We start from the raw sequence: 27,695 nt of genomic DNA on the forward strand, positions 1-27,695 counted from the left end.
TTAGAAGAGAGAAGGAGAGGTTAGGGTTAGAAGAGAGAAGGAGAGGTTAGGGTTTGAAGAGAGAAGGAGAGGTTAGGGTTAGAAGAGAGAAGGAGAGGTTAGGGTTAGGGTTTGAAGAGAGAAGGAGAGGTTAGGGTTAGAAGAGAGAAGGAGAGGTTAGGGTTAGGGTTTGAAGAGAGAAGGAGAGGTTAGGGTTAGAAGAGAGAAGGAGAGGTTAGGGTTAGGGTTTGAAGAGAGAAGGAGAGGTTAGGGTTAGAAGAGAGAAGGAGAGGTTAGGGTTAGAAGAGAGAAGGAGAGGTTAGGGTTTGAAGAGAGAAGGAGAGGTTAGGGTTAGAAGAGAGAAGGAGAGGTTAGGGTTAGAAGAGAGAAGGAGAGGTTAGGGTTTGAAGAGAGAAGGAGAGGTTAGGGTTAGAAGAGAGAAGGAGAGGTTAGGGTTAGGGTTTGAAGAGAGAAGGAGAGGTTAGGGTTAGAAGAGAGAAGGAGAGGTTAGGGTTAGGGTTTGAAGAGAGAAGGAGAGGTTAGGGTTAGAAGAGAGAAGGAGAGGTTAGGGTTTGAAGAGAGAAGGAGAGGTTAGGGTTAGAAGAGAGAAGGAGAGGTTAGGGTTAGAAGAGAGAAGGAGAGGTTAGGGTTAGAAGAGACAAGGAGAGGTTAGGGTTTGAAGAGAGAAGGAGAGGTTAGGGTCTGAAGAGAGAAGGGGAGGTTAGGGTTAGAAGAGAGAAGGAGAGGTTAGGGATTGAAGAGAGAAGGAGAGGTTAGGGTTAGGGTTTGAAGAGAGAAGGAGAGGTTAGGGTTAGAAGAGAGAAGGAGAGGTTAGGGTTAGAAGAGAGAAGGAGAGGTTAGGGTTTGAAGAGAGAAGGAGAGGTTAGGGTTTGAAGAGAGAAGGAGAGGTTAGGGTTAGAAGAGAGAAGGAGAGGTTAGGGTTAGGGTTTGAAGAGAGAAGGAGAGGTTAGGGTTTGAAGAGAGAAGGAGAGGTTAGGGTTTGAAGAGAGAAGGAGAGGTTAGGGTTAGAAGAGAGAAGGAGAGGTTAGGGTTTGAAGAGAGAAGGAGAGGTTAGGGTTAGAAGAGAGAAGGAGAGGTTAGGGTTAGGGTTTGAAGAGAGAAGGAGAGGTTAGGGTTAGAAGAGAGAAGGAGAGGTTAGGGTTAGGGTTTGAAGAGAGAAGGAGAGGTTAGGGTTAGAAGAGAGAAGGAGAGGTTAGGGTTTGAAGAGAGAAGGAGAGGTTAGGGTTAGAAGAGAGAAGGAGAGGTTAGGGTTAGAAGAGAGAAGGAGAGGTTAGGGTTAGAAGAGACAAGGAGAGGTTAGGGTTTGAAGAGAGAAGGAGAGGTTAGGGTCTGAAGAGAGAAGGGGAGGTTAGGGTTAGAAGAGAGAAGGAGAGGTTAGGGTTTGAAGAGAGAAGGAGAGGTTAGGGTTAGGGTTTGAAGAGAGAAGGAGAGGTTAGGGTTAGAAGAGAGAAGGAGAGGTTAGGGTTAGAAGAGAGAAGGAGAGGTTAGGGTTTGAAGAGAGAAGGAGAGGTTAGGGTTAGAAGAGAGAAGGAGAGGTTAGGGTTAGAAGAGAGAAGGAGAGGTTAGGGTTTGAAGAGAGAAGGAGAGGTTAGGGTTAGAAGAGAGAAGGAGAGGTTAGGGTTTGAAGAGAGAAGGAGAGGTTAGGGTTAGAAGAGAGAAGGAGAGGTTAGGGTTAGGGTTTGAAGAGAGAAGGAGAGGTTAGGGTTTGAAGAGAGAAGGAGAGGTTAGGGTTAGAAGAGAGGAGAGATTAGGGTTAGAAGAGAGAAGGAGAGGTTAGGGTTAGAAGAGAGAAGGAGAGGTTAGGGTTTGAAGAGAGAAGGAGAGGTTAGGGTTAGAAGAGAGAAGGAGAGGTTAGGGTTAGAAGAGAGAAGGAGAGGTTAGGGTTAGAAGAGAGAAGGAGAGGTTAGGGTTAGAAGAGAGGAGAGATTAGGGTTAGAAGAGAGAAGGAGAGGTTAGGGTTAGAAGAGAGAAGGAGAGGTTAGGGTTTGAAGAGAGAAGGAGAGGTTAGGGTTTGAAGAGAGAAGGAGAGGTTAGGGTTTGAAGAGAGAAGGAGAGGTTAGGGTTTGAAGAGAGAAGGAGAGGTTAGGGTTAGAAGAGAGAAGGAGAGGTTAGGGTTAGAAGAGAGAAGGAGAGGTTAGGGTTTGAAGAGAGAAGGAGAGGTTAGGGTTAGAAGAGAGGAGAGATTAGGGTTAGAAGAGAGAAGGAGAGGGAAAGGGTTTGAAGAGAGAAGGAGAGGTTAGGGTTTGAAGAGAGAAGGAGAGGTTAGGGTTTGAAGAGAGAAGGAGAGGTTAGGGTTAGAAGAGAGGAGAGATTAGGGTTAGAAGAGAGAAGGAGAGGTTAGGGTTTGAAGAGAGAAGGAGAGGGAAAGGCAGATCCGGATTCCTAAACTCTTACAATGTTGTTCTAAAGAATGCTCATGCCAAAGTGTAACAGAGAGGGGCAGGAAAGTGAACTGAAGGTGTTAAAAGCTATGGGTTAATATTACTGCACATGTGGTCTCTGTTCTCAAAATAAGCTCGAGATAGCAATGCCTAGTAACCAACTCCCTGAAAAGAAATGAATGAGAGCTAGAGGAGGATATGAAACAATCGCACCATATCTCAGGGAAATAGACGTTAATCACAGAAACTATCAACAGTGTCCTGAGGAGATAGGATGGAGGATCGTAAAATAGGCTGTAAAATAAGCTGTAAATAAGTTGTAAAGTAAGCTGAAGAAGGAGTTTAGATCACAAGGTCAGGTAGTGAGAGGGTGTGTAAGAAGTGAGTGAGGAATAGGTTAGTGAGCAGCCATAGAAGAGGAGCAGCGATAGAAGACCATCTGTTCCAGTGTCTCTGTGTGTCTCTGTGTGCCTCTGTTCCAGTGTCTATGAGTGTCTCTGTGTGCCTCTGTTCCAGTGTCTCTGTGTGTCTGCGAGTCTCTGTGTGCCTCTTGTGTCTGTGTGCCTCTGTTCCAGTGTCTCTGTGTGTCTGTGAGTCTCTGTGTGCCTCTTGTGTCTGTGTGCCTCTGTGTGTGTCTCTGTGTGCCTGTGTGTGCATCTGTGTGCCTATGTGTTTCTGTGTGTCTCTGTGCCTTGCTGTGCCTCTGTGTGTCTCTGTGCCTCTTGTGTCTCTGTGTGCCTCTGTGTGTGTGTGTCTCGTGTGCCTCTGTGTGTCTCTGTGCGCCTCTTGTGTCTCTGTGTGTCTGTGTGCCTATGTGTGTCTGTGTGCCTATGTGTGTCTGTGTGTGTCTATGTGTGTTTCTGTGTGCCTCTGTGTGCTTCTGTGTGTGCCTCTGCCTCTCTGTGTGTCTTGTATGCTTGTGTGCCTCTGTGTGTCTCTGTGTGTCTCTGTGCGCCTCTTGTGTCTCTGTGTGTCTGTGTGCCTATGTGTGTCTGTGTGCCTATGTGTGTCTGTGTGTGTCTCTGTCTGTTTCTGTGTGCCTCTGTGTGTGCCTGTGCCTCTCTGTGTGTCTTGTGTGCTTGTGTGCCTCTGTGTGTCTCTGTCTCTGTGCGCCTGTGTGTCACTGTGTGTCTCTGTGCCTCTCTGTGTGTCTCTGTGTGCCTCTGCCCTCACAGGGACTAATGGAACTGTATTTTGTTCTCGCTGTACTAGATTGTTGATGCATTTAAAGTCAATGTAACTGCTTAAAATAAACGGCTTGTGTTTTCTTTCTGTATACTGGAGTCCCGTACCACACTGTGTTGGGATTAAATACCATTTTAATCCCTTTTTAAAAAATGTCCAAGTGGGACGGGGACACCCCTCTCCCACTCTCCACCACCTTGTAAGTGCCACATACTTTAAACCTAATTGAAAATCCTGGGGTACTGAAGCTAGTAATACACAGACACTGTGTTATAGCACTGACACTGTGTGTGTGTGTGTGTGTGTGTGTGTGTGTGTGTGTGTGTATGTGTGTGTGTGTGTGTGTGTGTCTGTCTGTATGGACAGAGGATGGGAAAGAATAGGAACCCCTGTGTGACAGTCTGGCTCGCAGTGGTGAGGTGGATGACGTCACGGACCAGGAAGTAACTGACACCAAAACAGTGGATGGGCGGGTGAAGCTGAATGCTATTGCACTCAGCGTATTCAATAAACAAACAAATGATTTAACAAAACACCAAACAAAAGGGCACGAGGGCCAAACGAATAAACAAACAAACAAGTAAGTGTCGTGCTGGATACTCCAGCACGTTTTACCAATTGTTTTTTAAATGTTGCTCGCTTTCTCCTCTCCCCGTACTCTCCTCTGTACACTCAACCACGAGTGCAGAGAGCTGCAGGTTTATATACTCTGGCCGAGGGATTAACTAGTAGTTAATTATCTTATTATCCCTCGGCCAGAGTCTGCACGCGTTTGGTAAGGATGCATGACTGTCAGCTAGTTAAATAATCAGTAGCTGATCAGCCATGCATCCTCACGGGGTTTTTAAATAATAATAAAAGACGCGGCGCTTTTACCCGCGCCGTAAACAAAAATACAAATAATAATACATAGAGGCGGGACACTCCGCCACACCCTGCCATAGCACTGTCAATAGGGTGTACAGCCACACTGAGACTGACTCACCTGCCATAGCACTGTCAATAGGGTGTAGAGCCACACTGGGACTGACTCACCTGCCATAGCACTGTCAATAGGGTGTAGAGCCACACTGGGACTGACTCACCTGCCATAGCACTGTCAATAGGGTGTAGAGACACACTGGGACTGACTCACCTGCCATAGCACTGTCAACAGGATGCAGGCTCACCTGCATTTCAGCAGCCGAAAGTACACGCCAAGTTTATTATGTATTGAAGTTAGCAATAAAGAGTGTGCGTCTGTGTGTGTGCCCAATTCTGAAGTGTGAAGTGGGAGGCTTCATGGTAAAGATAAATGCTATTGTCTTGCAATTGTTAGTCTTTATTTGCTATACTGTTAAAGCTTTAGTTTAGGTTGCTATCGTGTTAACAGATCTGTTTCATTATTATTAATGGTATGTGTTAATAATGGGGTCTTATCTTTCACAGTAACGTGTCTGTCACAGTGAAATGATACCAGAAGGTGACTTTCAAAGATAAATAAAAACAACAAAAGAAATCACCAGGCCTACATATTACCAGTAACACAACCTCAAAGCCCTGCACAGCGGTGATTCTAGAGGATAGCACATCGAGGGGAACCACTTCATTACTCCTTTTATTGTGTCTACAGTGTTTTACACATACAATAAAATGCAACACAAAAACAAATGTGTAGATTAAAAAGAATGAATCTGCACTGGCATAACCTGAAGCAAAACTCCATGAAATGATGTGAAAAACACACAATGTGAACCTTCCTGCAATTGAGTGAACCCCCTACTGCAGTATAAACCTGGACACATATAGCACTGCTATTAAATGAACAGCAATAAAGAACAAAGTGCAATACATATATACACAAATATATATTGTGGCAGAGTAGGGGGAAGAAGAGGAAAAAATGTAGTCCTGGAGGAACCAGCAGGACTACATTACCCAGAAGGCAACAGGACTGCAAAGGAAATGGGAAGCACCTGAGACCAATTAAGCCCTGCATAAGAGCAGAAGAAGCCCTGCAGTCAGGGCTGATGGAGTAGCAGCCGTAGGTAGACTGGCTGAAGAAGCACAAGCCAGCTGCTGAAGAGCCCTGAAGAAGGTACTGTGTGTGAACTGTGTGTTTAAAAAGGGGCTTGGTTTGGCTGGTAAACGGCTTAGCCGTCCAGCCATAGTTAGTTGCCGGAGGAAGTTTTAGTTAGTGCTCCAAAAAGGAGTTAGGTTTTTGTTTTGTTTACTTTCTTTGTTATTGTAAATAATAAAAGTGCTGAAGTACCTTTCTGTGTCTGGATCTGTGTGTTAAAAATGTGAAAAGTAAGCCTCAGCAGGTAGGCTACATTTACAATATGCATGTGTGTGTGTGTTTATATATATATGATAGCGGGTTGTGTGAGACAGCAGTGAGGGGGTTAAAACCTCCCTGCGAGAGAATGTACCTTTGTTTGTTTGCTGTATTGTTTCATTTAATTTGCTAATTGTGTTATTGTTTAATTTAATTGGTTGGTAATTGTTTTATTATGTGTTATCCCCTGCACCCGGGTGTGATTAAAAATTAGAACCAGGTGCAGGGTATTTAAGACGTGCAGCCAGGCTGCACGAGGCTGCTGAGAAGGAGGCAGAAAGGAGTGCTCTGCTTCCTGGCAGTCGTAAAGTAAGGTAAGTGTGCCATGTTAAACCTGCGTAGGTGGTGTTGGCAGGTAAACTGCTTAGCCGTCCTGCTAGGTAGTGAGGGAAAAACTTGTACAGTAAGCGCTCCAACCGGAGTTAGGTTTTCTTTTGAGTGTTTTGTTTTCATTTTGTGTTCATTAAAGTATAGCGCAACCGCGCTTAAAATCAAGTTCCTGTGTGCTTTTATTTTTAAAGGGACCCACTCGGGTTCGTTGCCCCTTTTAAAAATACGACGGCTAAGCAGTTTACCTGCCAACACCACCTACGCAGGTTTAACATGGCACACTTACCTTACTTTACGACTGCCAGGAAGCAGAGCACTCCTTTCTGCCTCCTTCTCAGCAGCCTCGTGCAGCCTGGCTGCACGTCTTAAATACCCTGCACCTGGTTCTAATTTTTAATCACACCCGGGTGCAGGGGATAACACATAATAAAACAATTACCAACCAATTAAATTAAACAATAATACAATTAGCAAATTAAATGAAACAATACACCAAACAAAGGTACATTCTCTCGCAGGGAGGTTTTAACCCCCTCCCTGCTGTCTCTCACACCCCGCTATCTTACAATATATATATTGGCTCAAAGAGCCAGCTGCCCCACGTTTTGATATGTTGTACATATCTTTCTCAAGGGAGCCTGTGTTTGAATCAAAACATTGGACGTATTTCACACAGGCTCCCTTGAAAAAGATATTTGAGCTAAAATATATTACTGTGTTTTATACATATATTAATTATAATTATAATATATAATTAGCATTTCCATGCTAATGTTTGAGTAAATTGACAAGTTGTTGCAGCTTGATTTCTTTTAGATTAAATATTAAAATGCGATAACACACACTGCAAATATAATGTAGATAATTTTGTCTGAAAAAGCTAAGTTGAAGAATTGTTATCTGGACATGGAAGTGTATAGTATTCCTCTAAAACGTGATCCAAACATAACATGGCAAAACATGATGACTTACAGGGTGTTTAAACTATATTGTCACATTGATGTCTAATTCAATTGATTATTCTAATCCAGAAAGCTTAAAATATTATCGTGTGTTTTTACCACTGTAGCAAGCGATTCTAAACTATATATTTTTTTGTGTGTGTTTTAAATGTGTTATGTTCATATCAGTGTCTGCCATGCTGTTACGAACATGAGTTATTTCAGCTCTTTAAGAAGGAATAATACTCAGTTTTCTTTTTTGGGAGCCAACTTATATTAAACATGTTTTTTGGGGGATGCAGGATTTTGTTAATCACTAAAGTTGTGTTTTTTTTTTATTTATTTATTTTTTTTTATTTTATAAATCTAGTTGTTGCCAATTATTTTTATTTTCTCCCAATTTGGAATGGACAATTATTTTTAAGCTCAGCTCACCGCTACCACCCCTGCGCTGACTCGGGAGGGCGAAGACGAACACACACTGTCCTCCGAAGCGTGTGCCGTCAGCCGACCGCTTTTTTTCACACTGCGGACTCACCATGCAGCCACCCAAGAGCTACAGTGTCGGAGGACAACACATCCCTGGGCAGCTTACAGGCAAGCCCGCAGGCGCCTGGCCAGACTATAGGGGTCGCTGGTGTGCGGTGATCCGAGGACACCCCGGCTGACCTAAACCCCCCCCCACCGAGCGATGCTCGGCCAATTGTGTGCCACCCCCTGGGAGCTCCCGTCCACGGTCGGCTGTGGAATAGCCTGGACTCGAACCGGCGACGTCCAGGCTATAGAGCGCATCCTGCACTCCATGCGGAGCGCCTTTACCGGATGCACCTCTCGGGAGCTCCTTTATAAAGGTTTTTAATCTTATATTAAATGTGTTTTTTGGGGGATGCAGGATTTTGTTAATCACTAATTAACTAATTATTCACTAAGGTTTTTAATCTTGAAATCTGTGCATTCATTTATACATTCGTAACAACTAGGAAGTCGGTTACAGTAAATCAAAACCGGGCCATTCGTTATTCATTATCTGGGACTTTGACCCATGCCCTTTGACTTCTGACTGAAGAGAGTCGTCATTTTGTGTCCTAGTGTTATTACTGTTATTGATCTGTTGGTATCTGTCCTTCATGTTGTGATTGTGGTTTGGAACTATCACTTACTTGCTGAAGTGTATAATTATTTAGTGGATTACATCTTCCATCTCTCTGAATTAATAAAGAAGGTAAGTTTCTTGATTTTTACAGCAAATTTGACAGATTGATCAGCGTGTGTTTCAGTATATCTTGTAAAAAAAGCTGTGTGGACGGAAGCTTATGCCTTTCCATGTAACCATGGTAGTAATAATAATAATCCACTTGTAGGCAAAACTTATCTTCTGCCTTCATCTATCCTATTGGTTTCTGTTATGCAGAGTTGTTGTTTAAATTACACGTTTTATATTATTGTTTGATAAGCATTGTAAGTCTGTGATGGAGAAACGTAGGGTAGGGTGGGGTAAGAGGCCTTTTTGTCCTGGTGCTAACAGGAAATGATGTAATCAGAAGTGATTGCCGCCCTCTAAACAAACCTGCTACCAGTTTTTGCAGCTCAACAGACAACCACATGTGAGAATTTCTTAAACTTTTTACTTTTATGACTAATTCTTAGAATTTTTTTTCAATTTGGTTGCATGGTGTGAACACTGTGAGGTCTGCAGGTTTAAGGAGGTATATTAAAATTGAACTATTGGCTTCATGATAATGTTGTGTTTGTGTAGGTGCTAATTATGCACAGGCCTTAAAACAATGAAAACAAAATGCCTGCCTTTTGGGTGAGAGGCCTCTCCCCACTGTTTGGGGTAAGAAGCCTATGGGAGGTCTCTTACCCCATGATGAAGTAAATTGCAAGCTAGGAGGGGTTTATGAAAATATGACACTTTGTATCGTATTACTAGGAGAAGTTTATTGAGCCCTCCCCAAATTCTACAGTGACTCTCTAGCTGGGCCCTAATGGAAGTTTGTCAAGGACGGCTATAGCACAGTCTTAGCTTGTGTTGTAGTTTGAATGAAAAACGTGTGTACAATTAAAAATGACAAAGTTAAAGAGTTACAGAATTGTAATAAATGAGATTGTTCAGTACTAAGTAGACTAGATTATTATTATTATTATTATTATTATTATTATTATTATTATTATTAGCTCCAATCTGATCTTGGTATTTTAGTCTTCAAGATTAAAATCTTTATACCTTTTGACTTTCTTTAATAAAAGCAGATTTCAAACTGTCCCACATGTTGGTTGGGTGATGAAAGATTATTAATTCACAGTCACAGTAGTGTCAAAATGGTAGCACTCAGAAGCTATACTGTTACTCATTGTTTTTATTTGTATTTCTCCTCCAGATTCAGCACTATGCCTCGAACATACATAAGAAAAAACAGAGCATCATCATATACGCAGGAATATTTAAAAATAGCCCTTCTTGTTGGTGTTATTGGAATTAAAATGCTGTTAATAAAAGATCATTCAATTGTTCAAATGTTTGAGTGACGTGTGTTTTTGAGTGCACATATATTGGAGTGGCATGTGGGGGTAAGAAGCCCCCTTTCTCAGAAATGTTATTTTTGTTTTTTTGTGCATTTATGATATCACTAGAGACTCCTGTTTATACTCAGCTATGGAGGCTGCATATAAGTTTATTTAGAACATAAAAAGGGTTGAAATGTACATACATTTATATGACATATGAATTGTCCTTAAGGGGGGCCCCTTACCTCACTCTACCCTAATTCTCTCTCTGACTGTAGTAAGACACGCTGTTTAAACTTCACTCAGCCAGAAAGCGGTTCTCCACCCACACTAGCTTCAAAAATGAAACTGCAAACTAAAAACTGATTCACTTTCTTTTTGTAAATGGACAGATAAAACTACCTCATAACTGAATGTTTATTCAATCTGTGTGTGTGTGTGTGTGTGTGTGTGTGTGTATCTCCTTGTCAGGGATCGGGGAATGGCATAAGAATGAAATCTGTATTTATACATTTGTTGTTTTTTTGAGTGTGATATATCATTTTGGGTAGCGGGGTGCACACTGCTGGTAAAGTGAACTTGCATCTTTTAAGTATTCTTTGCTACTGAAAATGCTTCTACATACAGGATTTGTGAGTTTGAAGATTGTTAACAATTAGTGATAGACATGGTGCTCACCATTGGATTGAAGGAGCTCAGGTGATGCAGGTCTGCTTGTTTTCTGAGGCAGGCTGTTGTCTGTATGGGAAGGCAATAAAAAGACACAAGGATAATCAAGAACAATATTTTTATAAAGTGATTAACACAGACATACATGCTTATTCCTCAGTGCGCCTTGTGTTTCCATTGAGTTTATATTCAATATGAATCTAATTGTGTCTAACACAGTAATTTCGTAGCTGCTCAGTTCTGGTGGGATTTAGCCCAGACACTAGGCAGAGCAGTGAGAGGATGCAAGCATCCGAATCCACCAGGTTAAACACATCAACAACGTCAAGAAATAGAGCCGTCCTGACACAGGGAGTAAAAATAGAAACAAAAAGAAAGAAATGCCACAGCGTAAATGTATTGAATCATTATTATTATTATTAAACTCAATGTAAAAGTAGCAATACGTATATAACACAACATGGCTAATTAAACTAAATAGCCGCAAATGATACACCCAGGAGTGAACTGAAATGAGCTACCTGCTTAAAAAAATCAAATAAATAAAAGAGCTGCCAGTGACAGGATGGATATGTTGTTTAAATAGCCATTATAACAGCCTGTATTTAAATGGTTTAATTAGTCTTGTCAGCTATTTAACAATGTGTCCCGGTTTTCAGCTTTGAAAATCTGGTCACCCTATTTATTAGATATTAGGTTTAGATGTCCTATTGATTTGATGTTATTCATTTAGATTAGGTTTAGACATCATGTTATTTGTTATTATTAAATGGGTAGAAACAATTTGCGAAAATACTAGATTCTCCCCAGCCATTAGATATCTGGTGATAACACAACGGTGCGGAACTTCTTTCTGTGAAGCGGTCTCATCACAGTAAATAAAATCGATACGCCAACTGCACCTGTACGCCTGGGTAAACAAAACCACTCGAGTCAGTCAGCATGACAACAATCCCTGAGATTAACTACAACACCACTCGAGTCAGCATGACAGCAATCCCTGAGATTAACTACAACACCACTCGAGTCAGTCAGCATGACAGCAATCCCTGAGATTAACTACAACACCACTCGAGTCAGTCAGCATGACAGCAATCCCTGAGATTAACTACAACACCACTCGAGTCAGCATGACAGCAATCCCTGAGATTAACTACAACACCACTCGAGTCAGCATGACAGCAATCCCTGAGATTAACTACAACACCACTCGAGTCAGCATGACAGCAATCCCTGAGATTAACTACAACACCACTCGAGTCAGCATGACAGCAATCCCTGAGATTAACTACAACACCACTCGAGTCAGCATGACAGCAATCCCTGAGATTAATTACAACACCACCCGAGTCAGCATGACAGCAATCCCTGAGATTAACTACAACAACACTCGAGTCAGCATGACAGCAATCCCTGAGATTAACTACAACACCACTCGAGTCAGCATGATAGCAATCCCTGAGATTAACTACAACACCACTCGAGTCAGCATGACAGCAATCCCTGAGATTAACTACAACACCACTCGAGTCAGCATGACAGCAATCCCTGAGATTAACTACAACACCACTCGAGTCAGCATGATAGCAATCCCTGAGATTAACTACAACACCACTCGAGTCAGCATGACAGCAATCCCTGAGATTAACTACAACACCACTCGAGTCAGCATGACAGCAATCCCTGAGATTAATTACAACACCACCCGAGTCAGCATGACAGCAATCCCTGAGATTAACTACAACAACACTCGAGTCAGCATGACAGCAATCCCTGAGATTAACTACAACACCACTCGAGTCAGCATGACAGCAATCCCTGAGATTAATTACAACACCACCCGAGTCAGCATGACAGCAATCCCTGAGATTAACTACAACACCACTCGAGTCAGCATGACAGCAATCCCTGAGATTAACTACAACACCACTCGAGTCAGTCAGCATGACAGCAATCCCTGAGATTAACTACAACACCACTCGAGTCAGCATGACAGCAATCCCTGAGATTAACTACAACACCACTCGAGTCAGCATGACAGCAATCCCTGAGATTAACTACAACACCACTCGAGTCAGCATGACAGCAATCCCTGAGATTAACTACAACACCACTCGAGTCATCATGACAGCAATCCCTGAGATTAACTACAACACCACTCGAGTCAGCATGACAGCAATCCCTGAGATTAACTACAACACCACTCGAGTCAGCATGACAGCAATCCCTGAGATTAACTACAACACCACTCGAGTCAGCATGACAGCAATCCCTGAGATTAACTACAACACCACCCGAGTCAGCATGACAGCAATCCCTGAGATTAACTACAACACCACTCGAGTCAGCATGACAGCAATCCCTGAGATTAACTACAACACCACTCGAGTCAGCATGACAGCAATCCCTGAGATTAACTACAACACAACTCGAGTCAGCATGACAGCAATCCCTGAGATTAACTACAACACCACTCGAGTCAGCATGACAGCAATCCCTGAGATTAACTACAACACCACTCGAGTCAGCATGATAGCAATCCCTGAGATTAACTACAACACCACTCGAGTCAGCATGACAGCAATCCCTGAGATTAACTACAACACCACTCGAGTCAGCATGACAGCAATCCCTGAGATTAATTACAACACCACCCGAGTCAGCATGACAGCAATCCCTGAGATTAACTACAACAACACTCGAGTCAGCATGACAGCAATCCCTGAGATTAACTACAACACCACTCGAGTCAGCATGACAGCAATCCCTGAGATTAATTACAACACCACCCGAGTCAGCATGACAGCAATCCCTGAGATTAACTACAACACCACTCGAGTCAGTCAGCATGACAGCAATCCCTGAGATTAACTACAACACCACTCGAGTCAGCATGACAGCAATCCCTGAGATTAACTACAACACCACTCGAGTCAGCATGACAGCAATCCCTGAGATTAACTACAACACCACTCGAGTCAGCATGACAGCAATCCCTGAGATTAACTACAACACCACTCGAGTCAGCATGACAGCAATCCCTGAGATTAACTACAACACCACCCGAGTCAGCATGACAGCAATCCCTGAGATTAACTACAACACCACTCGAGTCAGCATGACAGCAATCCCTGAGATTAACTACAACACCACTCGAGTCAGCATGACAGCAATCCCTGAGATTAACTACAACACCACTCGAGTCAGCATGACAGCAATCCCTGAGATTAACTACAACACCACTCGAGTCAGCATGACAGCAATCCCTGAGATTAACTACAACACCACTCGAGTCAGTCAGCATGACAGCAATCCCTGAGATTAACTACAACACCACTCGAGTCAGCATGACAGCAATCCCTGAGATTAACTACAACACCACTCGAGTCAGCATGACAGCAATCCCTGAGATTAACTACAACACCACTCGAGTCAGCATGACAGCAATCCCTGAGATTAACTACAACACCACCCGAGTCAGCATGACAGCAATCCCTGAGATTAACTACAACACCACTCGAGTCAGCATGACAGCAATCCCTGAGATTAACTACAACACCACTCGAGTCAGCATGACAGCAATCCCTGAGATTAACTACAACACCACTCGAGTCAGCATGACAGCAATCCCTGAGATTAACTACAACACCACCCGAGTCAGCATGACAGCAATCCCTGAGATTAACTACAACACCACTCGAGTCAGCATGACAGCAATCCCTGAGATTAACTACAACACCACTCGAGTCAGCATGACAGCAATCCCTGAGATTAACTACAACACCACTCGAGTCAGCATGACAGCAATCCCTGAGATTAACTACAACACCACTCGAGTCAGCATGACAGCAATCCCTGAGATTAACTACAACACCACTCGAGTCAGCATGACAGCAATCCCTGAGATTAACTACAACACCACTCGAGTCAGCATGACAGCAATCCCTGAGATTAACTACAACACCACCCGAGTCAGCATGACAGCAATCCCTGAGATTAACTACAACACCACTCGAGTGAGTCAGCATGACAGCAATCCTTGAGATTAACTACAAAAGAAAATGTCAACATCTCGCCATACTGAGGTAAATGAAGCAGATTTAGACAACCTAGAAACAAATACAACTGAGGGAAACACCAAGCGCCAGACAGAATGGGCTATGAAAGTTTTCCGTGACTGGCTAACTGAAAAGAACATTGACATTGATTTAAACAAAACGTCTACTGGACAAAACCCAGACATACACGTTGAAACAATGATCCAGTTCAATATCTACAAAGACTAAACAAGAAACTATTATCGAAGCCCCGAAAAATAAAATATTATACAAAACGGTTTAAAATCAAATGTTTAATTGTTAATCTAACAATGTTAGTTACTGTGGAACTACTTCTCTCAGTGGAAGGGGATACACATAACAAATATTAAAATAAAGTTTAAAGTCTTCTTCATTTACCAACAACACACTCACAGACCAATTTAATAATAGCAATAATACACTCCAGGGTCTGTGTGTTAGCATGAGATATATCACCACTTCCTGGGTTTCTCCAACCCAGCGAAGGAAGCGCTTGTTCCGGATAACCACTCCCGTGATGAGTGGCGCTGCCATGACAACCTATGAAATCACCCGCAAGGCTCAGTATACTTTAAAAATAATAGTAATAATAATAACAATATCTTTATATAGCACCTTTCATAATGGCCCACCATCACAAAGCGCTTTAACAGGTAGGCTGTGAACTGTCACTTCCAATAGGACATTGATTTAACATCTCATCCACAGGATGGAGCACAAGGAGGATAAGTGACTTGCTCAGGGTCACACAGCGAGTCAGGCAGCGGCAGTGGTGGGATGTGAACCCGTGACCTTCTGGTTACAAGCCTGGGACTATAACCACTGAACCACACTGCCTCCTCCTCAGTCTTTTTTTTTCTGTAATACAGCATAAAGTGTTATTGTTTACACAAAATAACATCAATAAGATTATCAGCTCAGCTGCTAGTGTGTACTAAACACAATCTCAAATATCAGGTAATAGATACAGAGACAAGCCGTGGCACCAGCAAGAGGTTCAAATGAAAGCGACAATTAAAGTTTAAATAAATACATAAATAAATAAATTACTACATGAAACAAAAATACATGTGGGTATATTTTAATCAAAAGTCCACACATCAATAAATCTGAGTATTTATCCAAATAATCTCACAGCAAATTCTTTCCAAATGAATCATTTGTGTTTCCCCCGAGTGCTAAGCAATGTGGCGTTATAGTTTTTTAACATATTGTAGCGTTTCACGCAACAGGCAGAAGAGGTGACAACACGCTGCTTTCAAGTTCAAAGCTTTATTTAAGCTGCTATCTCTCACCACGCTACAGACCACGCCACTACTCTACAAAGTTCGCGACTTGCCCAGGAACAACAACGAGCGTGAAACGCCCCCTTTTATAACTCAGCTCTGCCCCTTTATGCTAATCGTGTGCCGGAGCGAACAGCTATCCCATTATTCCCCAGACGCACACCAGGACCAATGGGCACACACAACTAACAGCCAATGACAGGGAGCAGGGCGCACCCTGCGTGCAGGACAGCGCGCACAGCCACAGAGACAGAGCGAACCCGCAGCTACAGGGAATACAGACGAGGGGAGGAACACAATACAGCGGTAATAACAGCACCCAGACAGGGGAGACAAGAGCGAACACACAACACGAAACACAAACACACGGACCGCTACAACACTACTGGATTTTACAAATCACCTATGCGAGTCTGCACCTCAAACACTCTGAAATATCATTTTACATTAATACGGCAGTTAGTATATAAATCCATTTCTAAAACGGGTCGCATTTTGTAATTTAAATACCTATGAGCTACCAAAACGTATTTTTGTTTCATGTCGTTATTAATGTATTTATTTATTTATTTGGTTAAATTGTAATCCAGCCTTACATTTTAGCTTCTTGAAGTTACCACAGCGTGTCTATGCATGAATTACTGACGAGTAATATTGAGATTTGATTACACTGGCAGATGAACTGATAATGTATGGATGTTATTTTGTGAAAACAATAAAATATTAATATTAAAAATGAAACACTACAACATTTTATAAATAAATAAATTATACACCAGACTGTAGCACATTCGTTTACTCTTAATATCATAACAAATATACTTATTATAAATACGCACCTTCTTTTATTTGTTGGGAAACGGTCTGGAACGGAAGTATCTTTTTAATACAGTGCTATTTGAGTATTTAAAATATGGTTATCTTCAAAATTAAAATATCAGCAACGGTGTGTTAATTAAACGAAGCGCCTGACGCCGCTCGGAACTTTGGCATTTTTAAATCCTAACGGTCTCTGCTCAGCGGAGTGGAATGTTCAGGAGCCGGTTGCCTAGCAGCGTCTCCGCCTCCTTCTCTCTCGTTGTGCTATAAGTCATAAACGGCTGGTTTGTGATTTTATATTGAAGTTCAGTACGATCATTAATGTAGCATTATCGATTTTGTTAACGGTAAAAAAATAATAATAATTATGTAAGGACTGGGAATAATCGACCCGCATAAGTGTAATCCTCTAAGTGTATAGCTAAATATTTATGAAAAAAACGGCCATACAAGTAAGCGTGTTAAAGTTGGACTTAATACTACTAAGACTAATAATAATAACGTAATATCAGAACTACTAATACATGCTTACTGATATTAACTTTTTATGAAGCGCTCACTACAAACGAATGGGTCCAGTCTTTTTCTTTTTTTTTATTCTCTTTTCATTGCTGAAATCCATTTTACCCTCCTGTCTGGATCAGCAGGAGTCCTGTAGAAGGAAACTTTATATTTCTGTCCAGAATAAAAGAATCGGGCATTACTGTAATGTTACCGCGCTAGGCATTTTGGTCATCTTCCACAGTAATGCTGACTGTGAAAGAGTGTTCAGCTTGGAGACCAAAAACAAAACCCAACACAGAGCCAGCCTGAGCACAGACATGCTAAGATCACTGGTAACGCACAAAGCCATGATGTCAGCGAAGCAGCAAGTGTGTCACACACAAACCTTTAGTGACACCTTGCTCAGGAAAGCCAAGTCAGCCACCTATGAAGCTAAACATTCAAGATCTGAAAGTGCAGTTTGACCTGTTGGATTCCTTTCTGTTCCAAACACTCACTTTGTGGATAGCTGTTACATTTGGTTCTGACTCAGTGACTATTTACAAGGGTTTTTTTTTCCATTTTTTGAAAGTGCTTTGTTTCTCTGTTTTTAGAAGCTTATACATTTCAATTTGTTTTGTTTTGACAGTAAATAAAATACCAACATACTACAAAAAAAGGCAGGAAAGGAAAAAAGCCTTTTCAGGGTCTTGGCCTCTGTAGAATCATTTCCACTAATTCTGTTTTCTCTGTATATTCATATATATTTAGATTTGCCATTTTCATATTTCTTGTATTCCAATATTGTAATTTAAGGCTCATCCAGGTAGATTGTCTAATTTAGTTCATGAAAATATGTAAATTCATATTGAGGGAAGACTTTTTCATTCAATTGTTAACATAAATGAAAAAGCTGTTGCAAATGAGCATTGTACAGTTTAATTTGAATGATCTTGAACAAAGCTTTTGGGATGATGTTTTCGGTCGTTTAGACTCTTATTTTCAGGGTTATTAATCTCTGTCTCCAGCTCTTTTGTTTTGTAGAAGCAGTTTATGGGACGGACAGACGTGTGAAGGCCAGCGACGTGGAAGACCTCATCGCAGAGACGCTGAGATTCACGCCTCACACAGGAGGAAAGGAGCGACAGGTGAATCACGCTCATGTTCATTCAAATCTAAGTGAACGTACCTTTTTACTCGTGCATGTGCTTTCTCCAAACTGTCATTTTAACCCAACCCTTTTCTTTTCAAGGCAACTTCGTGGAACTGACAGTGAAGCCGGGCAATCATTCCTCTGAAGTGAGCTTTTGAATTCTTATAAACACTCTGGGTTTCAAGTTCAGTATCAGTTTTGGATGCATTTCTAATAAACCTCATGTGACCTCTCCATGCGCTTACACACACACACACTGACACACACAGACTTTTTTTATAACTAATCAGATTAGGTATGTGTACATAGACATGAAGGATTTTTTCCCCCCACACACTTTTGTAATCTGCTTTCATATTTTTCATGCTTTATTTTATGTATGTATTTACTCTCTATTTTTTAATGTCCACCGTTGTCTGTGGCTAATTTATTACAGTGAAGTTGTTACATTGTAATGTTTTATAGTAGATTGTATTTTGCTGCTTGATAAACCTTGGAAAAAGTCGTCTGCTGTATGTCTGCAATAATAATAATAATAATAATAATAATAATAATAATAATAATAATAATCCTAAATTACACTTAATGTGTTCAATGCAACATTGGGCCTGTACTGTCAAAAACATACTTCCCAAGTATGGAAATATTTCAGTAGAATAGCACGGTGAGACCCTCTGCGGGATTTGTCTACATATGCTAAACTCCTACATCTGACAGCTGACATTTAATATCAGGGTCTGTTATATCCTCGATTGCAGCATGCACGTTGTCTGGACCTAACGCTACTGCCTGGAACAACACTGGGGCAAAGAAATGTGGAGATGGTCCTCCATGTACGATGCTCATAGCAATCAACTGTCCTGCATAGAAATAACAAACTCGCACTGACTCGCTCTCTTCCTGGACTTTATATTACTCCGCCCAACACCAGGATTAACCAACCCCATTTTCTGGACAATTACGCCTCCTAGCTCCACCCCTCGACCAACCCACTTGCTGGCAGCACAAGTAGCCATCGATATATAAACACTAGATAGGACGTTACGTCAGTTTGATGTGTAAATTGAGACGCTATCTTGTGCACTGTTCTGAAGCAACTTCACAGCTACAAACACATACAGTGCTTTCGTATTTATTTATTTCTCCCCCCATATTATGTATTTTTAAAAACTTTGTTTTTAAATTATTATTATTATTTTTTTTTATAAAAAAGCACATACACTTAAAGTGCTACAATCGTTTACATATTAGTGGTTGTATGTATAATATAATGTATACACGTTTACTATATATTATTTTCTAACTATTGCTTCTATATAGGTCCAGTGTTAACGTGTTCAGATGTCTTCAATAAAATTGTTTAATGTTTAATTTATTTTTTCTTATTACCTGCTCACAACTACTTTTTCTTATTACCTACTTAACAACGTGAATCCCATAAAAAAAAGTTACAAAATTATTTCTAAGATAATCAATAAGACCCTTCTTATTCATTTGTCATTTTCATCCCTACAGATAACCTAAGATGCATTAAAAAAAGAAAAGGAGTGGTTAGATGCACAAATAGATGACATCGAAGATGACAGTCTGAGTGGCAAGGGGCAGAGAGCCCTAAAGCAGCCAGTAAGGTATTCACCTGAGCAGACTTCTGAAGAATCTTGCTCTGATGAGGAGATAGTGGCACAAAAAAGACCCAGGATCTGCAGTGTTCCTAAACCTAATAAGGTAGTGTTCTGGCTGTCATTCCGCCTCAACCATTAATAATAAATTATTGGATTATAACTGGTTATACTGCCCTTAGGTTTTAAACAGACACCGTGTTAAAGAAGTATAGAAAACCTGACGTCTATTACATGAAAGGTTAAGTGTAAACATTTTTTTTTTGCTATGTTAATATAGCTTTTCTGTCCTAAATAATAAAGCAGATTAAATTAATCTGTAGAACTTTATAAAAACAATAAATTATTGCTTTTTCCCCCACTTGTGATTAATAATATATATGTTGTTTGTTATTTTATTTTTCAGAACAAAGTTGCTGCTGTATAAAAAGCTAATTCTGAATTGCTTGAGAAATACAAAACAGCTAGCAATACTAATGATGGATATCCTGGTCAGATTAGCAGAGATAGACTCCTTAAAAAAATTGAAACATTGGAGGATGAGCTACAAAGAAAAAGTATTAAAATAAAACAACTCACTGAACTGAACATGCAACTTCAAGAAGGTATGCAACTCAAATAAATCAATAACTTTTTTTGTTACCTTACTGCCTATATATTGACTCCACTGCACTTGGAATTGAGATGTAACCCCAATGTAACTATCACCATATCTACTACTTGCACTGTCCCTTGATTGCACCATGTACTACATTATGTAATTATTTTAGTTAAGCTTGCTCTTATTAGGACTGATGTTACTATATATTGTATTTTCTCTTATTAGGACTTAAGTTATTGTATATTGTTCTTAGTTAAACTTGATCCTTTTAGGACTGAAGCTAATGTATATTGGACTGTAGTTATTGTGAAGCATTATGACTCCTGTAATATGTATATTTTGTGAAAGTTGTAAATTGCCCTTGGTAAGGGCATCTGCTAAATAAACAATAATAAAATTATATAATAAACAGCAAGGTAAATGCTCTTGTATTTGTAGGCATACCTGCACTGATAGATGCTTCAGTAAAGAAGTATGTTCAGAAACATCTACCAAGTAAAGTCAGGCCTACAGAAACTTCACCAGAACAAGCAGCAAATCAGTTGCATCCAGTTGCCAAGTCTGCAACACATGCAGAGATTTCATGCAACAGGGATAGTGTAAGTAATCGAAGAATGACATCCTACAATAAATGTTTGAGACGAGTGATGCTACTCATAAGTTTAGCACACCACCACCTGGTTTTAATTTTGCATATTATTAAATAGCTTTGTGTAATTCTAATGAATACAATACAAAAACTATTTAACCACTTGTCACAAAGACGGCCAGAGTGGGTGGCGTCAGACCAGATGCAGGAAATAAACAGACAGAGAGGTGGTTTGGTGAAGCTGGGCGCGTGATCGCGCTCAGCATTTAATAAACAGAACAGAAAATAAAAAGGTTTGCAACAAAAACACAGGACACGGCACTTGAGCCAAAATAAACAGACAAACAAAACGAACTACACAGACAAACACGGTGAGCTTCTTTTACTACTTATTTTACTTTTAGTTACTCCTTCTCTCTCTCCCGTTCTCCACTCACCGAACACCTAACCCCGACTGCAAGAAATGTGCGTCTATATATACTATTGTGCTGGGATTCAATTACTAATTAATTATTCACTTGAATCCCAGCACGTGAATTAATTCTGTGCAACCCCGTGCTCACATACTACATTTAACCAGCACGTGAAGTGATTTGTGCTCTCCTCGTGCCTAAATACAAATCTACACTTTAATACACGTGAAACACAGACCCGTTTATATCCCGTGTACCAATCTATACACCAACATTAACACACGCACGCAACACACAAATGCACACAGGGACGGGGCACATTGCCACATATACCCCCTCTTGTGCGCAGCACACATGGCCTCAACGGCCACCTCCCCCCTTAAAAATCCAGCAGTCCAGGACAAAGTCTCGGGCTGGGAAAGGAGGCTTCAGTGGGCCCATGGCTGGCAATGCTGTCAGCACCCCTGCCGGTAGTGGCACGGCTGACAGCATGCTGGTCCACTCCTGCAGCGAAACTGCTGCTGGGGAAAGTGGTCTCCTGACCTCTCCCCCTTCCTTCGTAGCCGGTAGCTCCCCTTGGTGGGGCTCCGACCACAGTCCTGCCGGCAGCGAAGAAGCTGCAGTGGGAGCAGGTCTCCGGACCTCCCCCACGATCTCCGGCAGCGAAACTGCTGCTGGGGTTGGTGGTCTCCAGACCTCCTCCCCCTTCTTCGTGGCCAACAGCTCCCCTTTCTGGGGCTCCGGCCACCGTACTCCCTGTGGTGGAGGTACGGAATGCAGAGACAGCTCCTGCTGTTCTGCTTCTGGCAGTGGCGGAGGCAGAGGCAGCTCCGGCTGCTCTGCTCCTGCCGGTGGAGGTGGCGGAGGCAGAGGCAGCTCCGGCTGCTCTGTTCCTGCCGGTGGAGGTGGCGGAGGCAGAGGCACCTCCGGCTGCTCTGCTCCTGCCGGTGGAGGTGGCAGAGGCAGCTCCGGCTGCTCTGCTCCTGCCGGTGAAGGTGGCGGAGGCAGAGGCAGCTCCTGCTGCTCTGCTCCTGCCGGTGAAGGTGGCGGAGGCAGAGGCAGCTCCGGCTGCTCTGCTCCTGCCGGTGAAGGTGGCGGAGGCAGAGGCAGCTCCTGCTGCTCTGTTCCTGCCGGTGAAGGTGGCGGAGGCAGAGGCAGCTCCTGCTGCTCTGCTCCTGCCGGTGAAGGTGGCGGAGGCAGAGGCAGCTCCAGCTGCTCTGTTCCTGCCGGTGGAGGTGGCGGAGGCAGAGGCAGCTCCGGCTGCTCTGCTCCTGCCGGTGGAGGTGGCGGAGGCAGAGGCAGCTCCGGCTGCTCTGTTCCTGCCGGTGGACGCCCGGGCTCCTCCCGCTCGGCCTGTGGACGCTCGGGCTCCTCCCGCTCGGGCTGTGGACGCTCAGGCTCCTCCCGCTCGGGCTGTGGACGCTCAGGCTCCTCCCGCTCGGGATGTGGACGCTCAGGCTCCTCCCGCTCGGGCTGTGGACGCTCAGGCTCCTCCCGCTCGGGCTGTGGACGCTCAGGCTCCTCCCGCTCGGGCTGTGGACTCTCAGGCTCCTCCCGCTCGGGCTGTGGACTCTCAGGCTCCTCCCGCTCGGGAGTTTGGCCTCCTCATGGCTCTTACAGCACAATCCCACTCATTTCTTCTGTTTAAGTTGAAGTGAATGACTTCTTCATTGATTCCAACTCTCAGAGACTGTAGAATATCTTCCACACTAAAATATAGGAAAAGATGAAATTCGAGGAATTAAGTAACAATCAATAAATCACATCACATACGTTAGAGAGGTTTCTTAAAATCAAGGGAGGGGGAGTATTAAAATGACCACATTTTTGCATATGGATGGTCAATTGGAGAAAGAGTAATGTTTCATGTGAATACACATCAAACACAGCTATTACTAAAGATACAATCCGACCTCTGCCATCCCATAATCTGGCACAACACAAAGTGTTTACTCTCCTATGGGTGGTGGTCATTGTGTTACAATGTTACATTCACAGAACATGGTGGTGTTCATAAATATCATGACAAAGAATTCTATGACAAAAAGTTATTTAAATGAATTAATTCTAAACATACATTTAAAATATACAGTCACCAAGCAAATATTAATGTAGTTGTATGAAGACATCTGTTCCTCAAGACTCAATGAATAAGGCTTGTAACACTTACTGAACAGCTGCATGCGAGCTTTCCTTTAGCGATTCCTCTAGAGCGCTATTCAGCTGCTCTTCTTCAGAACCACTAAATACATTGTCTTCACTGACAAGGTCCACATGGTCTCTAAGAAACAAAAGAATAAATAAGAAATTCAGCCCACTATAACACTGATAGCATTGGAAGCTCCATTCTTACTTTCCTTCTGCAGTAATAGTCCTTTGATAGTAAAAGTCTTTTAAATTACATCAATGTGAGACATTGTGTTGTGCACAACAGAAATTACTGGCACGGAAACAAACATCGTACTCAATATTAATGTTAAAAAATAAAAATATTTTAATTATATAAAAATGACAATTACTCACGAGTACTCCACATTGAAAACATTACATACCTGTACTGTCCACTACAAGAAGCATGGTGCTTGTTGTAATAATTTTGAACATGGGATGTGTTGTCATGTGATGACATAGATAGTTAAGTCTCTTCAGATATCTCCATAACGACATCATCTTCCAAATCAGTGTCATCAGGCTGTCTGAAAACAGTTAACAAAGACATACATGCGTTGAATGTCAAAACATATTTACCACAGATACAAGTCAACCACTATGTTGTAAAAAGAAATGAGCCATTTAAATTACAAATACACCAGAAAAACAGATGACCTTCCACAGTTTTCAATGTGTTCTGAAAGGCATTGCATAGGGATATCTTTTTCACACCTCTTGCACTTCTCCATGACCACCTCTTGACACTACAACAAACAAACACACATTTATTTTTAACATGCTTCATTTTTATAGTATGTGTTACATGTGCATTTACACCTTAACCCAGTGATCTCCAGTCCTGATCGTCGAGGGCCATAGTCCAGCAGGTTTAATACAATAGATATTGCTCAAAAAGAGATGGTAAGAGCGTGCCAGTGAAGAAATATGTTGAGAGTTGGAAAGGGAGGAATCAAAGGTGACACCAAGGTTTGGGCAGAGGAGGAAGGGGAAAGGGTGATAGAATCAAGGGAAATTCAGATAGAAAGGTCTGTAGAGGGAGGCGAAGAAGAAGGAATATAGAGGAGATCAGATTTTGACAACTGTTCTTACCTCTTCAGCCTCACGCTTCGCAATGCTCTCCAGGTTTTTCTGAAGTGGTCGAATATAGGCCATTGCCTGGTTCAGGCCACTCTCAGTTCTCTCTCAGAAACAGAGTTTCACATAGTTCAGAAAATCCTCCATTTTTGTCTGCAAATGTTATTTTTTCCTACCAATGCGGTCTTCTCCATTGGGCACAGCTTGAACATTGGTCTCTGCTAAGCAAAATAATTCATGTGTCCAGGTTTCACTGTGTGTAGTTTTCCGTTTACACTTTCCAGTGTTCTGGAACATCTTTTGCCCCCTGGCCCGATCACATGGCTGAAACAGCTGCACAAGATTTCTTTGAATGTGGTCATTTCTAGCTACAGTGCAGGGAATCCTGCCTGAATCGACTGTAGGGGTTCCTTGTTGTACTTCAGCTAGTGAGGTTTGCATGTTGTTAAACAAACCGCTAAAAGAACTGGGTGAACACATCCCAGTACCAGTCTGTGATCCTGAGCCAGCAGTGGCTGTGCTTTCTGACTCTCTCTTCAAAATCCTTGCAGCTTCTTGAAGAAGTCGAGCAGCCTCAACATTAGCACTCTCACCACTACAAAAGGAACAGAACTGAAATCATATATTCACATAAACTAAAATAAAATTAATTAATTTAGCAGATGCTTTTATCCAAAGCTATTAACATACGGGCCAACGGCAGTGCCCCACCCGGGAATCAAACCTCAAACACATGGTTGCAAGTCCGGAATCCTAACCACCACTCTACACTGCCGCACTGATATATATATATATATATATATATATATATATATATATATATATATATATATATATATATATATATATATATATATATATATATATATATATATATATATATATAATATGAATGCTGCGAGTATTTTACACACACAACTGCAGCACTTGTTTGACCTCACAAGAACTAGGAGAACCGTCCTACTTACACCCTTGTGCTACTCCAAGTATTGATCAGCTTTAAAATACTTTTTTTTTAAAAAAACTTAACTCTAAATACCTGTACATCTAGCAAGTAATTAATACAAATGATAGGTACATTGGTACAATAAAATACAAATCTTAAGTCAACCGGTACAACTGTATAATAAAGCTACTGATGCAACATCTCATACAGGTCGCTGCAGTAGACGAGGGGAAATTCATTCTTGAAATATTCATTTTTACCCACTTCCCACGCCAAAAAAATTAAAATAAAATAAATAACTTGCCTTGATACACGTCTGTCTCTTAATTAGACCAGAATACTGTACCTACTGTAAGTAATCAAAAACCCATCACGATTTTCCAATACTTACTTTTAAATACAGGTACCAATCCCCACCCACCACCGTTATATACACTATATACTAGAAAACAAAAACAAAAAATAGTGACAAATGTGGTCACTATACTCTCTCAAATCATTATAAGTTGGTTATATATAGCTAAATTGTATCATGCATCGTCTATGTTATGAGCACATGTGATCGAGTATTAATTTTTATACAATAACAAATGAATATAAAAAGAAAACTCGGGAAAAAAACCTCGAACTTGCCTTAATTCAGGTCTATCCGCCATCTGTAACGTGAGCGATGCACCAGGAGGATTGTGGGTACACAGTTTCCATGGCAACCCTGGTAAACGAATACGGTCTTCATGTTAATGATCCGCAAGCAGAATACCATGTTGCATAATCACAATCAGCAAGCAGAATAACATGATCATAATCATCATGATCAGCAAGCAGAATACCATTGCGGAAGTGCATCTTAATTTAGGCACGGATCACCCTCCATAAGTATCATGTGACACACTTGCAGAAATTGAATGTTATGCAACATTAAAGACGTGCAGTTGCGAATCATGACCACAAGGTGTCAGTAATAGATTGGATAGTAACCCAGCTAACACAGTGATGTACCCAGAACGTTAGGAGAATGTTATTCGAAAGTCAGGATAACATGAAGTAATTTTTAAAGAACATTTTTTGGAAGGTTTTCGTAAAGTTACGAGAACGTTCGTAACTAATGTTATGAAATAACATTGACGCTGCTTTCAGGTAACATTGCCAACGACACAAAATGATGAATTTATTCCCAGTTAATTAGGATCTATCCTACCCGCCAATCTCCCAATCCTGCTCTCCTACAGCAGCGGTCTCTTCAATAAACACAAACACACAACTAACCCAATTACATGAGAGGATTCAATTTTCAGCCTCCTACCACATTCGCTGATTTTTGAGAGCCTGCCTAATTGTTCCAATTGTCCATAGGCTTAAAGCAGTGGTCGACTTATTTTAATTGCTCAAAATCATGTGTTTGCAGGAATCTCCTACAGCAGCGGTCGGCTATTTTCGCCGCCCTCTGGGGCTGCTTCTAACGGGACTCCGCAGCTCTAAGCAGGTGTTCACCCCGAGCTTGTGGAATTCCAGCCCGGCCACATAACACTCGTGCACCGCGGGGAACAGGTGACGTGCATTTAATTGATGTGACAAAGTAACACGTATTTACAAGAAATTAAATGATCACGTAGCTACGTGTTCAAAAATATCACGTATATACGTGACTAAGCAGGTGTTCACCGCGAGCTCATGGAACTCCAGCCCGGCCTCATAATACTCGTGCACCTCGGGGTACAGGGGACGTGCATTTAACTGATGCTCCCTCGAGACATGGGACCCAGGCTAACCCCCGTGCAGCTCCGCGGGGTTGAGCAGGTGTTCACCGCGAGCTCGTGGAACTCCAGCCCGGCCTCATGATACTCGTCCACCGCGGGGAACAGGGGACGTGCTTTTAATTGATGTTCCCTCGGGACATGCACATTGAAGTAAATATAGAAAGTCTGCATTTCTCAGCGTCGCTCTCTCTTTTTACAGCTGCGCTTGCGCATTGAAGTGAATAAAGTCTCAGCGTGCGTTCACGGAGATAATTCTGCGCAGATCTTGTGCAGAATGTAACCAATTTATCCAATGACCTTCTATGAACTGGTCAGATTCTGCACATAATGATCTACGTGAACGCACCCTTAAAGTCTCCCTTTCACAGCTGCC

The 27,695-nt window shown here is 41.9% G+C and overlaps 1 protein-coding gene and 1 long non-coding RNA gene across 2 annotated transcripts in view; one reads left to right on the plus strand and one right to left on the minus strand.

Moving 5' to 3' along the window:
• The window catches only part of LOC131722021 (butyrophilin subfamily 1 member A1-like), a 35,375-nt gene extending 24,981 nt beyond the window's left edge, over nucleotides 1-10,394 (minus strand). The window contains exon 1 of the mRNA XM_059015575.1: nucleotides 10,341-10,394. The gene's annotated coding sequence lies outside the window, so the exon portion shown is untranslated. The remainder of the gene's footprint in view (nucleotides 1-10,340) is intronic.
• A 5,536-nt stretch (nucleotides 10,395-15,930) lies between these two features.
• On the plus strand, nucleotides 15,931-18,430 carry LOC131722040 (uncharacterized). Its single transcript, XR_009319997.1, has 3 exons — nucleotides 15,931-16,002; nucleotides 18,027-18,146; nucleotides 18,251-18,430. It is a non-coding gene; the product is annotated as an uncharacterized LOC131722040 (long non-coding RNA).
• The last annotated feature ends 9,265 nt before the right edge of the window (nucleotides 18,431-27,695 follow it).

The sequence above is a fragment of the Acipenser ruthenus genome, chromosome 50, assembly GCF_902713425.1.
Source record: "Acipenser ruthenus chromosome 50, fAciRut3.2 maternal haplotype, whole genome shotgun sequence".
Classification (NCBI taxonomy): Eukaryota; Metazoa; Chordata; class Actinopteri; order Acipenseriformes; family Acipenseridae; genus Acipenser; species Acipenser ruthenus.